This window comes from Typopeltis vanoorti, chromosome 4 (genome assembly GCF_054136105.1).
Source record: "Typopeltis vanoorti isolate ZY-2024b chromosome 4, IOZ_Tvanoo_1.0, whole genome shotgun sequence".
Lineage (NCBI taxonomy): Eukaryota > Metazoa > Arthropoda > Arachnida > Uropygi > Thelyphonidae > Typopeltis > Typopeltis vanoorti.
The window spans coordinates 130,423,730-130,440,681 of NC_143552.1; the positions used below are offsets into that span (position 1 = coordinate 130,423,730).

Sequence of the window (16,952 nt, forward strand, 5' to 3'; positions counted from 1 at the left end):
AAATATATACGTTCAAAATAGTTCTTTTTTTTTTCTTAATAATGATTCCATGAGTTAATGATGCATAGCTGAAAATGCCACATACCCCCCCCCCCCCGAAGATATTTCGCATATCCCTTGGGGTACGCATACCACACTTTGAGAAACGCTGCTCTACAACAACAAACCTACTTGCATTCAAATGTGCCCAAGCAAGACATATTCATCATCAGGACCAAGAGAAATCCTAGATCCAGTGAACATCTTCTATAACAGGTGCAATCAACAGTAAAGAAATCTGGGAAATCCAAAAAAATGAATGGTGGGTATACAACACATCAGCTCTCCATCTTTGAACATAATGGATGCCCAATTGTCAATACTCTGGAGAAGTTTTGCTAAAGAAGCATCATTAGTATCTTCTTATATCCCTCCAGGTTCCTTTCCCACAAATGTAAAAAAGCAGAAAAATAACAAATTCTGTTCACTTCAAGCACTACAGAAGAATATAATGGGCTGTTTTCAAAAGAAGAAATGATAACTGCTTTAATAATTAAGGGGATACAAATCCCTTGTTGTTCAACTGCCAGTAAATCGAGAACTACGAATCTATGAGTTTCATATATACTGAAAAACTATTGGCGAATCCAAGTGTAAATGACCACTTGGTAGTACAACACCAAGGCAACTCGAAGCAAAGGTGGAGCAAGTTCCCTCACTATCCTTGATATTTTTTCATAATATAAAAACACAGCCCCCTAGGGGATGTAATACTGTAATTACATTATGAGGAGAGGTCACTACCCAGACCGGTTTCAACCTTTTTTGAGGTCTCATCAGTGAGTAGGTAGACCTGGAAGATAACAAGGTTTAAGTGAAAAGAACTTACATACCTTTACTATACGAATGCCATAAAGGTGTGTTTGTATATCATAACATAAATTGAAAGCCAAACGGCTATTTTTCTGGCATCCTTAGTTGAGTTGCCTTGGTGTTGTACTACCAAGTGGTCATTTACACTTGAATTCGCCGATAGTTTTCGGTATATATGAAACTCATAGATTCATAGTTCTCGATCTTAGAGTTTTGCTTACTGGCAGTTGAACAACAAGGGATTTGTATCCCCTTAATTATTATTAAGGATGCCAGAAAAATAGCCGTTTGGCTTTCAATTTATGTTATAATATACAAACACACCTTTATGGCATTCGTATAGTAAAGGTATGTAAGTTCTTTTCACTTAAACCTTGTTATCTTTCAGGTCTACCTACTGATGAGACCTCAAAAAAGGTTGAAGCCGGTCTGGGTAGTGACCTCTCCTCATAATGTAATTACAGTATTACATCCCCTAAGGGACTGTGTTTTTACATTATGAGAAAATATCAAGGATAGTGAGGGAGCTTGCTCCACCTTTGCTTCGAGTTGTTTTGGTGTTGTACTACCAAGTGGTCATTTACACTTGGATTCGCCGATAGTTTTTCGGTATATATATGAAACTCATAGATTCTTAGTTCTTGATCTTAGAGTTTTGCTTACTGGCAGTTGAACAACAAGGGATTTGTATCCCCTTAATTATTATTAAGGATGCCAGAAAAATAGCCATTTGGCTTTCAATTTATGTTATAACTGCTTTGTTTAAATTCTGCTACAACTGCTGTTGCAAACCAGATAACATCCATTATGAGATAGATGATCAAACACCTGTCATTAACTGCCAAAGACAAACTATTGTACCTGTTCAACAGGCTATTATTATGTGAGAATATTTTTCCAGATACCTAGTAAAAGGCAGTTATTATTGCCTTTCCCTAGGAAAGGCAATAATAACTGCATATATTAATTGCCAGGGAAGGATCCAAAATTGCAGTAAACTTTCAACCAATTACTTTCACTATTTGTGCAGTATTCTGGAAAAAAAAAGAAAAAAGTTTAACTTGAGTCTTTGGTTTCTGGTGAGAAATAACCTTTTTCCAGAAAATAATCTGGCTTCCACAAATATCATTCAGTAACTGACTATCTGGTCCGAATAGAAGCATCCATTCAAGATGCCTTCCTAAAACTTGATCACTTAACACTGCTTGGAGATTTAGAATATTGAAAGACCTACACAACTTTGGTCTCAGAGGAAATCTCTCTCTTTTCATTACGAACTTTTTATTTACTTGAATCTTTCAAGTCTGAGAGTGGGAACCACTCTCTCCCAACCATATAACCAAGAGGAGGGAGTTTTGTAATGCCCAGTTTCAAATTTCTTGTTTTTTTTTTTTTTAATCAAAGTTAACTTGATAACTGAACAACTTCCTCCAACTGTGAATAATGCTTTCTGTGTGGTTGACTTTACTATCTTCTGTTCATGTAATATGAGGATCATAGAGAGATAGTTGCAGCAATTCATTGACCATCTTTCAAAATGGGCACTTGCAAATGGGCTCATTTTGCAGAAGAAAGAGTTTGTAACATTTTGTTGCAGTTGTGGTCTTCATCTCAGACAAACTTTAATCCCAGTTGCACCAGAGACCAAGTTCTTCGGGCTCATATTTCACAAGAAACTCACTTTCCTTTCTCGTATATTCAGTCACAAGATACATGCTATAAAGCAGTAAACATCCTTCACACCCTATCTTCCACTTAGGGTGCTTACAGATGTTCTTTGCTTTGATTGTACCTTGCCCTGATTAGATCAAAACTTAATTATGGATCCCAAATCAATATATCTGCCAGAGAGAGTAGACTGATGGTTGGACCCTATTGTGCCATCATTGCATAAGAAGTTCATCTGGAACATATAGGACTTCACTAATTCCTAGTCTTTATGTCAAGGCAAATGAACCATCCTTGTCACTTTGTCAACAGCCGTCTATGCTATATGCTATACAAAAAAAAAAAAAAATAATAATCCAGTAAGATCATCCCACGTGGTCAGCTATTTTTTTGTACAAAGTGGAAAATCTGTACAACATTCATACTGCTAGAAGACCCTTTGGTTTGCAAATAGAAAGCTTTTTTTATCAGTTTGTGTTAGTGTCTGTGCTAGACAACATAGCACAGACACTATCACCATGACATTCATATATACTGCCATGCAACTTTTCTTTCTGCAGGTTACCCAAATATTCCACACCTCCTGTTGTCTATCAGCAGCTCTTTTAAGCACATTGGACAAATACTCTGATTTTGTGCTTATATCTACACAGATGGATCAAAATCAGAGAATCTTGTACTGTCTTCCCAGACATCATATCTGCTCAGATCTCAATGGAATATAATAGTTTCACTGATGAGCTGTATGCAATAGAGCTTGCTTTAAACTACATAAGACTGCAACACTACCAAAGGTGCATTATACATGCAGAATCTGTAGACAATAAAATGTCTGTAGCTACAGAAACATTCAGGGCTCTCTTGTATTCAATGTCCTCTCAGTTATGGAAGCTGCACTTGGATGTATGCTTCTGTTGGATTTCAAACCTCATTGGGATTAAGAGAAACAAGCCCACGAGTACTGCATATAGGTTTGCTCATTTTCATGCTTTCACCATCTGCCTACCCCATTACTACCAGATATAATCAGACACAAACTTTTATCCCAGTGGCAGTCATCATGGAATAGAGAGAGAGACCATAAATAAATCCATCAAATTTTGGCAGTCTAGTCTATGCAGGGACTGTAAAGAGGATGTTCTTGTTTGGCTCCACACAGGTCATAGTCATCTTACATACACTCCTTTCTGTTGAGAGGTGATGACATGCCTATATGTTTTATTACACGAGGGTGGTCTGAAAAGTTCTCTGCCTAACAATGAAAAAACAAATTTATAATTTCAAAATTATTTTTATTTTTCAACATAATCTCCCTTAAGACTAATACATTTATTCCAGCGATGCTCCACAGCCATTATCCTATCCCTGTAGTAGTACTCAGTAAGATCTGCAAAATACCCCTCTACAGCTGCAATCACCTCTTGATTTGAAGAAAAATGCTGACCAGTGAGGAAGAGTTTAGTTTTGGGAAGAGATAGAAGTCAGAGGGGAGCCAAATCTGGGGGAATAGGGTGGATGTTCCACAATTCGTAGTGCAGATCCGTTAATTTTCCCATTGCCAAAGCACCTTTGTGGGCAAGTGCATTGTCCTGATGAATGATGATTTTTTTTCTTCTATAAACTGGTTCTTTTCTCACGAATTTTTTCGTCTAGTCTAATTAAAAGATTGGAATAGAGTATAAAAAAAAAGAGTAAAACAATAACCGGGGAATAATATTCCCCGGTTATTGTTTTACTATTTTCAAGATAATTAATAGACAAAATGCCTTTAGCATCCCAAAACACTGATGCCATGACCTTTCCTGCTGATGGAACCGACTTTGTCTTCTTTGGCTCTGAACAAATGGCTTCTGTCCACTGTTTTGACTGCTGTTTGGATTCTGGTGTGTAATGGTGAATCCAAGTCTCATTCATAGTGATAAATCGACTCAAAAAATCAGTTTTATTCTTGTTAAAACGCTCCAAGAGAAAATGAAAATCTCCAATTCAGAGAATTTCATGCAGTGCGTTTTTGATCTGCTGCGAGCAAGCACAGCACCCATCTTGCTCAAAGCTTTTACATTTGCAATTCTTCATGCAAAATATATCCTACACATTCTTTTGAAATGCCTATAGTCTCAGCAATTTCATGCACTTTGAGTCGCCGGTTATCCAATACCATATCATGCACTGATCGATGATTTTGGTGTTGTTACACTTTTTGGACGTCCTTCACATGGATCATCTTCAAGGCTGTTACGGCCACGTTTAAACTCAGCAGCCCATTTCTTAGTTGTCGAAAACGAAGGAGAAGAGTGCCCATAAACTTGAATTGAATTGAAAAATGAAAATTTCTTTTGGCGTTAAACCTTCTTTTACAAAGAATTTTATAACTGCACGATGCTGAATTTTATCCATTGCAAGGAATACAGACAACACTTTTGCTTTAGATAGCTGTATAAAATAAACTACTTGATAGAATGGCTTGCAATTTCACTGGGATGCTTATGACAGATGTACCAATTTAGAAAAAAAAAAAAAAAATCTTGCCGATAGTGTTACCATCTATGGTCGATGCTGAGAACTTTTCAGCCCACCTTCATATATAAGCATTTATCACCTTTTTTTTTTATGAATGTTTTTATGAATTTGTTTTTATATACTGATTTTTATATCTGCTTAGGCCTTTTATTTATTACTTTGTGTTATTGTCCAGTATGACCATAGTTGTCTTTGTGCAAAGACCCTGAGATACTGATTGTTCAATAATTCTCTGTCTCTATCTTGGAGCCTACTTTATGCAGCAGAACTGTTAGTTTGTTTTTCCCTTCTTTCCCATCCAGAACTATGATTAAACATCCTAATCAGAGGTACTTCCCGTTCCTTTGTATATTCTTGTAATTTGTAGAACAATTTCACCTCTAATCTCTTGGCTATTTGCTTGCGATCATGCAATATCTTATGTACCTTCAATTCATCTACCTCCACTAGCTCCTGTCATATCTCATTGCAACATTTCCACTTGGATGATACACCCTTGGAAAGTGATCACTCAGTGATCACTTTCTATTTCATCTGCTTCTGTTACCTCCATTCTACCAGCTTTTATTAAAGTTATCCTTTCACAGTGTTTCTATTTACCACATATCAAACAAACTCTGTAGGATTTCCTTTGTCCCCAGCCAATATCCTCTCATAATCTGATTTTGCCTTCCTTATCATGCTGATCACCCTTCCTGCGAATGACTTATGAGCTTGATGATCACTTTTCTCTATATCTCCACTACATTACTTTTTTACACTTCTTAATGATACTACTCATGCATTTGTCTTATTCTTGGTTTATTGTTTTTCAAGGCGTTAATGCCTTGATAGTAATTCATAGCATTGCTTCTCAGTATAAACAACACCAGAGAAAAATAAATAATTAATTTATTGAGCTTACTAATATTTCTAAACTGCATCTTCATGGTACAAATAACATCCATGGTAATTAACACTCAGTTATATTGTCATAGAAACAATTCAGATTGTAAACTTAAAAGAAACTAATATTCCAACAGAGCACTCTCCAGATACTGAATAAAAAACAAAGTTAATTCAGAGAAGTCTGGCTAAATATCTTGGGGGAGAGAGAGGTCTTCTGGACCTTTGACATTTAATGCAGCAATACTTGTTGAGATTAAGGGCCTGCTTCATAGCCAATTCTAATTCTAAAAATAGTGTCCTAGACTTATAACTGCTTCTATCTTCTTCCACTTAATCCTTTTTGAAGGAATATCCTGAGCATGGTCTGCTAGTCCTGACATATAATACAGATGATACCTGTATTACATGTATCATCTGTATTAGTAATTGGATAGGTGGTAAATTGATCAGTAATCTGAAGTATTCTGATGATACAGTAATCCTTTGTAATGAAAAGGAAGAATAGGTCAAATTCTTGACAAAGTTAATGAGGTCAGTAAGAACAGAGGACTTCAGCTCAATCCTAGCAAGACAAAGATTATGATTCTCAAAGGAAATACAGACAAAGAAGCTTCTGAGAAACAAGTGTACCTTAATGGAGAAAGAACTGAATTAAAGAATACTTCATCTCTGTCACAGAGACTTCATCAGGGTATAGTTTATTTATTTATGTGTGTGTGTGCGCATGTGTGTAAACCTGCAAAATGTGCATAAGCCACGCAAAACAAAATGGAAATGATTATAGATTAAAGTCTTAAGAAGGGTGCCCTGTGTAGGTGTGCTATCGGGAAAGCTGGTTGTCAAAGAATTGCATTTTTCCATCTCTATTGAAGTTTCACACAATCATCTTTGTTTAAAGTTAGGCTAGTTTTCATCTGTTACTAATTCTAAAAAAAAAAGTCATATTCTTGTTGAATGAAGTATAGTAGTCCCCTCTCCTCCAATTTGATTCTATGAATGATGTCCATGCCATGGTCTGCCAAACTGGACTATCCATAATTGTATTCACAGATGTATTGCTTATATTCTTCCAGACAAATAGTGTTAGATCTTCCAATTTGTGCATGATAGGCCAACATGCAGGTTTGCGAGTGGATAAAGACTTCTGGAAAGCAGCACAGAGATTATATTACTTTCAAGTTCTGGCTTTTTTTTTTTATGAGGTAGCCATGTAGAGAATATTAATAGCATTACTGTAATCACTATGTTCAGAGGATTTGAGGATAGAAGGATGAGTACAGAAAACTTAAGTGGTGATAAGAAAGTGCAAAAAATATGTTCGACTGTGAAGGATGTGTGGTTAGAGCAGAGAATCAGACCGTCTTACAAAATTCAGCACGCTTAGTAGAGAAAATATCAAATATCATCTTTGACCCTACAGGCCTGTTTGAATGTTGTATTGTAATTCACAAACATTACCATTAAAGAATTCATCACTCTCCAGGATTTATTTCTAGATACTACAAATCTTTTCTAGTACTACCTTTAGTCTTCATTCTTTACTTTAAATTTACATTGGAAATATGGTCTCATTATAGGCTCCCCATTGTTGCTTTCAGTTGCTAATTTATAGGTGGAAAAATTTGAAGAGAAATTTGTCATAAACTACCTTAAAGGTACTGCCATCTTTTGTATGGTGGCAATACACAGATGGTATATTCATTGTTTGGAAATATTACCTAACAACTCAGATAGTTTTGTCTGTTATCCAAAAATGAAGTGTACATTACAAATTTGAGCACTTTAATTAGAAAAAGAGAAGGAATATCATTAGATAGTTATCCTACATATTCATGCCAATTCATTTTATCATCCTCGACAAAAGTTAGGATCAATGTTGCATATTATCAAAGATAATGAGGGAAAAAAAAACGTTCTTTAACAACAATATCTTCAAAATAGTATTCAAAAAATATTAAATAGATTATTGTTCTATTTGAAACTGACATGCAAACACGGAAATGTAATGCAAAGATCTGTTTCTTTTCCCTGCATTGATGGTCTTTCTAAGCATGTATCTCAAATTGTAAAACAAGTCAATATCAGAAGTGTTTTCAAACTGTTTTAGAACATGCAGAATTTCCTAAACTCTGAAAGAAACCAACCCCCATTTCAAAAAAACACCCTGGCATATATGAGATTTTGTGTTCATACCATAGTTACTCAGACTAGAAAAGGTTTTGAAATCTGTTAAAACATTGAATACGAAAAGAAAGATAAAAACAGGCCTCAGTTTCCACATCTTTCCAGAATACCATGAACTGAATTGGTCATCTACCTTCATGCCATACTTAGGAGACAACTTTCTGTTATACCTTCAAGGAATCAACTGAAGTCGCACACACTTTTTGAGGTGCTTTGAGCAGTAACTTGTTCTCATCCTTCATGACGTTTGGAAGTCCTTTATATGCCTGTGTAACATATCAAAACCTTCAGTTTCTAATAACCATTTTTAATGGAATAATTATAGTACAAGAGAAATAATTAAATAACAGGTTTTGAGAGAATATCAAGAATAGTGAGGGAGCTTGCTCCACCTTTGCTTCGAATTGCCTTCGCCGATAGTTTTTCGGCATCGAAACTCATAGATCGTAGTTCTCGATCTTGAGTTTCACTTACTGGCTATATAACAACATAGGATTTTTATCCCTTTAATATCTATTAAGTTGCCAGAAACTAGCCGTTTGGCTTTTCATTTTAATTAACAAGTTTAATCGTTTCAGTATTTCATCTGTCACAGAGACATCTTCAGGAATATAGTGTTAAAGTTGTAATAACACAAAACACAAAAAAAAACAAAGAGAAGAAATGAAATTAGACAATGAAGACTAAAATCTTATGAGGGGATGCTCTCTGTTGGTACTGGATGTTGCCTTAGATGTTGAGTGGGAGGCCTAAGAATTAAAGTTTCCCAAATCTTGGCAAGTTTAATACAATCATATTTATTAAGATTAGGCTGGTTCTTTAATTGAAATCCTGTATGAGCCTTTCAGGAGTTTGTAAATCTCAATCATATCACCCCTCTTTCTCTTGTTTGCTAGTGTGTGTGCATTCTAAAAATTCTCAATCTGTCTTCATGATCAGTATTCTACAATCCGGATATAATTTTTAACACTCTCTCCACTATATATCAGAATCACAATGGAAACAAACCAGAGACCAGACCTGTGCACAATAGTCCAAGTGAGGTCTTATCAAGGCCTTGTAAAGAGACAAAATGGCATCATTATCTTTACATATGAACATTTTTCATCATTACAATTATCTTTTGAGTTGTATTTGCAGTCTTTGCTACATGGCTCCTGAACTTCAACTTCCTATCTACTAACACTCCAAGATCCCTAGCCTTGTCAGTTTCTTCTAGCACAGCGTTTATCAAATGGTGGGTCATGACCAGGAACTGGGTCACGAAAGCTAAATGCCGGGATGCCTAAAAAACTCTCAAAAACCTAGGTGTTTCATTTTGGAGTTTTCTTTTTTTCACGAAACTTTAAAATACAAGTAAATAGTGTTTAATCGGGACTAATGAATAAATAATTTAATTAATAGAGACGAAAAATGCTCTCCGTCTGCATCACCATTTCACAGTCTCTTTGTTTATGGTAAAGTAGCTCAACTAATGGCGAGGCTACGTGGTGGCAACCGTACCACCAGCCAAATATTTGTTTTACTCACTTGCCACGTACTCACTCTGCTTGTTCAGTTTGAGTCGAGCATCAAGAGAGAGCGTATTTTTTTGTATTTACTGATTACGTGTACTTTGCCCACTGGGCAAGGTACACGTAATTAAACTATTTATTTAAGAAATTAAACTAAAGCCTGGGCTTTAGTTTAATTTCTTTATATTTTTGTTAGAGTAAATGCTTCTTTATTATAATAATAATAAATGAAAACTCTATGAACATTCAAATCTATTTTATTTTACCTATTGGCCTTAAAAATTTTAGTGAGTCATGAAGATGAAGTATTAAAATAACCGGGCCATGGAAAAAAATGTTTGTTTTTAACATAATCCCACCAGTATAATATGACATTGGATATCTAATCACTAAAGTGAATGACTTTACATTTACTGACATTGAACTGACATTTATTTTCCCATGCCCACAATTCCAGCCTATTCAGATCATTCTACAAGTACTGCATATCAACAGCATTCCTGATTACCCTACCTATCTTTGCATCATTGGCAAGTAGCTATGTCTGCTGTCAAATCCTTCCCAATATCATTAATATACAGATTGAAATAACAATGGACCAATGCTGATCCTTGTGGCACACCATTAGTTACCTTAAATCTTTCAGACTCACATCCCCCGTATACTACTTTTTGATATCTGTCAATCAGCCATTCTCTTATCCATGCTAATATTTTATGATTCAAACCCATATTCTCCAATTTATGCTACAGCATACAGCACGGAAGACTTTCCATGCTGTATTCTGTCAAACACCTTAGCAAAATGCAAAAGTATCATGATGTATCCATTCCCCTTGTCTAGTTCAAAGGTAACATTATTATAGAATGTGAGCAAGTTGCTAAAGCATGACCTTCCGTTAATAAACCGTGCTGTTCATTGCAAAGTAGAGATTCACTTTTAATTCATTTCTGAATCAAAGCCCTCACCAGTTTTTCCAAAATCTTTACCACCACTCCTGAGATACTGATTGGTCGATAGTTGGATACATCAGTCTTTGCACCACCCTTGTTCAATGGGATTACCATACATTCTTTCCATTCCTGCAGAATCTTCCCTATTGTGAGACTCAAATTATATAGCCTGGCCAAAGGAATAGCCAGTTTGGCTAAACACTCTTCTAGCACCCATGCTGTTATCCCATCAGTCCCTATTGCTGGACTCTTATTCAGTTTGTGCAACAGCTCTAATACCTCCTCTTCATACACCTGAGTTTCTTCATTCAGTGGAAAGGTAGCAGTGAATTCAATGTTGCATTCACTGCTACCATTTTGCTAAAAGCTATCACCCTGGTGATAGCTTTTAACAAAATGGGGAACCCATTAGTTAACAACCTCTTCTGCACCACTTTTTACCTTTTTTTTTTTTAATGTACTATGAGAACTCTGCTCAAATCATCTGGAAATCATTTTGAATTATTCAGTTTAGCCACTAAAACTTTTATATTCCTTCACACCCATCTGCATTCAGGAGAGTTATTCTTTTATATTCATTATTTCTTTTACTTGTAGCATATCATTAGAATTCTTTTGGGTTGTCTTTAGCTTTCAGAGCCAGTTTCTTTTCATACTCAGACTTAGCTTTCTGCACAATGGCTAACATATAACTGTAGTGTTTTGAATAACTATTCTCTTAGTACCTTGTCATATGATATTTTCAGGTTTATAGAACTTAAATACTGATCCCTGTTATATTCCATTGATTTCTCAACTTCTTTTAAAGTTGAGAAATCAATTTTTTTTTCTCATCTTCTGAGGTATGGTGGCATAAATCTTAACTTGGTAGGGAAATTCCTCCATAATTCTCACTTTTTACCTTTTTTTTATGTACTATGAGACCTCTGCTCAAATCATCTGGAAATCTTTTTGAATTATTCAGTTTAGCCACTAAAACTTTTATATTCCATATTTGAGCACGTCTGGCCAAATATCATCTGCTCCAACTGCCTTTCTGCATTTCAAGTTTATGCTAGCTTTTACTTCCTCAATTATATGTACTGCTGACTACATTCTTCTTCTTGGATATTTTTTGGCATTGTTCTGTCACTGCTTATTTCTTTTAACAATTGTTCAAGGTAATTACATCAGGCATCCATAATATTTTGATCCTTGGGTTTTATGTCATATTTTTTTCACTTATGATTTCTTTTACAGTAATTTCCTCTATTTCTGCTTTTTCAATAGCCTCCAAAACAGTTTTCTTTATAATAGTTATCTTCTATATTCATATCACAGTCTTCTCGCAATTTTGGCATGGTTACTTTTATGACTTAGCTTAGCTCTGTTACGTTTTCTTTTTGTATTCTCAGGAAATTTCCTGACTTACCCATTACAAACTTTTGATTCTCTTTCTTCTTTTTGAGGACTGCATGTTCAACTTCTTGAATCCACCATGAAGTTCAGATTTTTTATGCCTTGTAGATAACTTCACTGTGTGCCTCGCTGGCCAATTCAAATATTTTCTAAAGAGCCTCTGAGGTTTAGTTCTTGTTTTCAACCTCATTTATTCTTGAATAAGAGTATATTTGGGTCTACATTTTATCTCTGAAAGCTACTCAACTTTGATTCTTTTTAAAACTCAAATATGATATTCATTTTAACACCCTCTGTCCAAAAAAGAAACCGAACTTTTTGAAAATAGAGGATACTAGTGTATCTGCTATTCTAGTTGTATCTTTTTGTTGTCAAAAGCAGCAACCTTCATTAGTGTTGTGTCAACTGTTTATGACGTGTTTCATTAGAAGCTGAGTTATAGTGACAGTGTGTTTCAGAGAGCTGCAATCGACTTTTGTGTTAAACTTGGTAAACGTTTTATCGAAACACTTCAAATGCTTCAAAGTGCTTCAAAAAGCATACAGTGATGAATGCTTATCCCATTCTCAAGTTTACAAGTGGTTTAAGCAATTTCAAAGTGGTCGTGAGATGCTTCAGGACAACGAAAAGCTGGGCTGTCCAAAAACTGAACTGAGCGAAGTTAACATTTAAAAAGTGTGTGATTTCATCAAAGAAAACCCACAATTGTCCATAAGATTGATTGACGATGAATTGGGGATTCCAAAATCAACTGTGTGCAACATTTTGACCAAGAGTTTGGGCCTTTATAAATTGAATTCACGATTTGTTCTCCACAAGTTGACTGATGACCAAAAAATGTATTGAATTGAACACTGCAAGGACCTCATTAAAACCACTCATAAGGACTCAAACTTCCTTGAAACGATTGTTACTGGTGATGAAACGTGGTGTTTTGAGTATGAGTCCAAAACAAAACGCCAGAGTGCTGAGTGGAGACCACAGAAGAGGGGGCATCCGAAAAAAAGTCGCTTGGAGAAATCAAAAGTAAAGACAATGCTGATTTGTTTCTACGATTACAGTAACATTATCCACAAAGAATTCTTTCTGCCTGGCTAAACGTCAATGGTGAGTTTTATCTCAAAGTTTTGAAGTGATTGATAGCGAGAATTCGTCGCATATGGCATGAATATCATGATACAGGCAGCTGGTCCCTTTTGTATGATAATGCACCATGTCATCGTTAGAACATTGTGAGACAGTTTGTGAGCAAAAACCAAGTTTGTGTGTTGGATCACTTGCTGTATTCACCTGATTTAGCACCCTGTGACTTCTTTTTCTTCCCTCGACCTCATTTGCCAATGAAAGGAAAGCGATACGACACCAATGAAAGCGTTCAAACAGCAGTAACCACGACCCTCAACAGTATCCCAGAAACCAATATAAAAAACTCATTTAAAGAATTTAATTAATTGACTGTGCCAAATGATGTATCGAGCTGAGGGAGAGTATATTGATTGAAATAAATGATTTCAATAATTATAATTGGCCTGTGTTTTATTTTCTATCAGAAGTTTGGTTTCTTTTTGGACAGAGAGTGTTATCCTGCTGAAATCAAAATTATTACTTCCTCTTTCATACTCTTGAAAGTGCATTAAGATATCACTGTCAACAATAACATAGCCATAAATTTGTGCACATCTTTTATTGGAAGAACATGGTATTTGTAATGGCTGGTCAGTGTCTTATTGTTTGGAGAAAGTTATTTGGCAATCTTTTGTAATGTTTTGAAAAATTGCTCCACTTCTTTCTTAGTACAACCTTCTGTTACCATATGCACAAATGTCTAATTTTCTAGTTTTCCATTTTGATGTTTGTTTACATTATTACTCTACTTGAAATTGTTTACCATTTAAGAAAGTTATTTTTATGTGTACAGTGATGAATGCTATAGGTACTCCTTCAATTCTCTCATTGTTGTCTGAATATAACTAGTTATTATATAGAGCACCACTTATTGTTTTCTTTGTTTCAGTAACATCATTTATGTCAATGTAGTACTTCTTTAATTCTTCTGTCAGTTCCACTTCTTAGGCACCATCAACATGTCTTGTGAATTATGTGTTTTCTAGTTTCTCCTGACAAAAACACTAGGACCTTGTTTAACCAAGCAACATCCCAGCCATATGACATTTCTCCATATTGTATCATTTTTTTTTTTTTTTTTTGGTTGAAGCCAATAAAGAATGCAATTTGATTGGCAAAATCCCACATTGCAAGTTCATCCTCATTCATTCACTATCCAGATGGATATCTACTAATGAGGTATATTACAAGATGGTGTGGATTGTATATTAGGTTAGAAGCCATGGTCGATTACTTTCATTCCTTAAAATGCTGTCTGTGGGTCTTCTGTGCAGCATAGCCGTCTTCATCTATTTAGTCACATGTGAAGGAGTATTCATAGATGTAGTTCCTGTGTTCTTTGAGGTAGACTAACTTGCAGGCAGAAGGAATCTTATAAATTCCAAGATATGTAAGTGGATGAGGCATATACTGCAGAGAATGGACTCAGGTTTCTAGATTTGTGGTTTGAAAGTGGTTTGAAGATTATATTTATGAAAAACTTAGCATTTTCACATCTATCCCTGGTATAGAATATGGGAATAGTTTTGGTGTGTCTTGTGTGGTAAGAATGGGGGACATGCAGTATTTTGTCTATTCTGTAGGAATTGTGGCAATTTGCTGAAAAAGTGTCTCAAAGATAATTGATTTGTGTACAAAGGGCTGTGTCTATAATAAATTTAGTTTAATCCTTTATCCAAGTGTGAGCAAACAAAGTTTGCGCCTGAAAGTATCTTCAGGACTGGGGTAAGGTGGTGCAACACCAGGGCGACTCCTTGCAAAGGTGGAGCATGCTACTATCACTCCTATCTCAGTATCTCCCATAATGCAAAACACATCTCCTTGCGGATATGTCTAATGTTATGCATTAAGGGAAGTCATCTCTACCTATAGGAGTTGCCAAATGGTATGCCACCTTTTTAATAAATTACTCTGGATTTAGAGAAAGATGTTGAAAGTTTATTTTTCACTTGGTTAGAATATAATAAATTTAGTTTAATCCTTTATCCAAGTGTGAGCAAACAAAGTTTGCACCTGAAAGTATCTTCAGGACTGGGATAAGGTGGTGCAACACCAGGGTGACTCCTTGCAAAGGTGGAGCATGCTACTATCACCTTACTAATGCTTCTGGCTGGTATCTCCACTTGGGCCTGGCTCCCACTGAAGAGACCTCAATAAAGGTCGAAACTAGTCTGGATAGTGGCCCTTCCCTTAATGCATAACATTAGACATATCCGCAAGGAAATGTGTTTTGCATTATGGGAGATACTGAGATAGGAGTGATAGTAACATGCTCCACCTTTGCAAGGAGTCGTCCTGGTGTTGCACCACCTTACCCCAGTCCTGAAGATACTTTCAGGCGCAAACTTTGTTTGCTCACACTTGGATAAAGGATTAAACTAAATTTATTATATTCTAACCAAGTGAAAAATAAACTTTAAACAAAGGGCTGTGTCGTTAGAACTGATAGTCGTGGCTCTGTGTATTTTTTTTTTTTTTTTTTTTTTTTGAGGATGCCATACTGTTGGCATGAATAATGATGTTACTGCTGATATAAGTACCTTCCAGTGTAGTCATATAACTAGTATATGTACTAGTTATATGACTACATTTGGTAGTCATATAACTAGTGTGTTGAGGAAAAGAAGGTACTTTTTTCAGTAGCAAAATATTTTTGGATGTTAGCTGTTTATGATCTAAAAATGTATCTAATTTATCTAGGCTGTGAAACCAAATAGCAAATAGTTTTCATGGACAAACCAGACTGTTGGTTTGTGTATGGTAGTAGTAAGCGCTTGCTTGTCTAGAAATTATGTAAAGGAATTAGTTTTAGGGATCGAGGAGAATAGATTCCCCTCGATCCCTAAAACTAATTCCTTTATGTAACCAGAAACAGCAAGACAAGACATTTTGGTCTTCTCTTGCTGTTTCTGCAACAGCCTAGGTTCTGTGTGTCTTATTACCTGCTGTAATTTACTCTGAAGATATTAGTTTGAAATCCTGAAATCCAGCAGAATATTAGTAATTTAATAAACTATTTATGTTTAGTTCTTCTGGTGATATTTCTACTGCAAGTACTGTTATGAATCACCGCCAAGGCAAATATCACCTCCCATACCAAGAACAACTCATTGAATGCTTCCTCTGTTCTTTTGCCAGAAAAACATTCAAAGAATTCTTATTAACTTTGATACCAATAATCTTTGATCATCCATTCAATTCCCCCCCCCTTCACTTCAATTATTCTCAGAATTTTCACCTTGAATTAACACCCAAAAGATTTAGATAAAAGTATCATATCACTCAATTGCCCTTACCTCTTTCTTTTCAAAAATAATGGGAAGGTCATCAATCACCAATTAATTAGTGTTCACTAATATAGATTTTGCAGTCTTGTTCTCCAGTAGATCTTTTAGTTAACTTACCCAGTTTTGGATATAGCCAATGGTGAGCTATAAGGGACTCTTAGTTAAATTTTTCTCAAATTTGCGAGCCTCTTGTTTATTTTTTTATTTTTTCAAAAAAAAAAAAAATTAAATATATTAAGTGACAGACTCATACGGTAACCTAACAAAGTGATTTTATTAAATAAAATATTATAGTCACTGTTACTACCATTTTACAAATAAGAATTCACTTTTAGTAATCGCATATAAATAAATAGGACTATAAAATAATGCTCCTTGATTGGTACCGTTGATTATCACTTGAAGTATTAGAACAAAGAGAAATATAACGTACTTCAATATTATTGTGTTTAGATAATATTTATTTATTATTTATAGATTGTTTGTCATAAAAACTTCTATAGCAAACAAAACAAATTTATTTTGTTTATAAAAAATGCGGACTATTTCATATGCGCGATTAT

The 16,952-nt window shown here is 35.2% G+C and overlaps 1 protein-coding gene across 3 annotated transcripts in view; it reads left to right on the forward strand.

The window, feature by feature from the left end:
• Positions 1 to 16,952, forward strand: part of Dis3l2 (Dis3 like 3'-5' exoribonuclease 2) — a 592,606-nt gene that overhangs the window by 391,633 nt on the left and 184,021 nt on the right. The gene's annotated exons all lie outside the window — the stretch shown is intronic.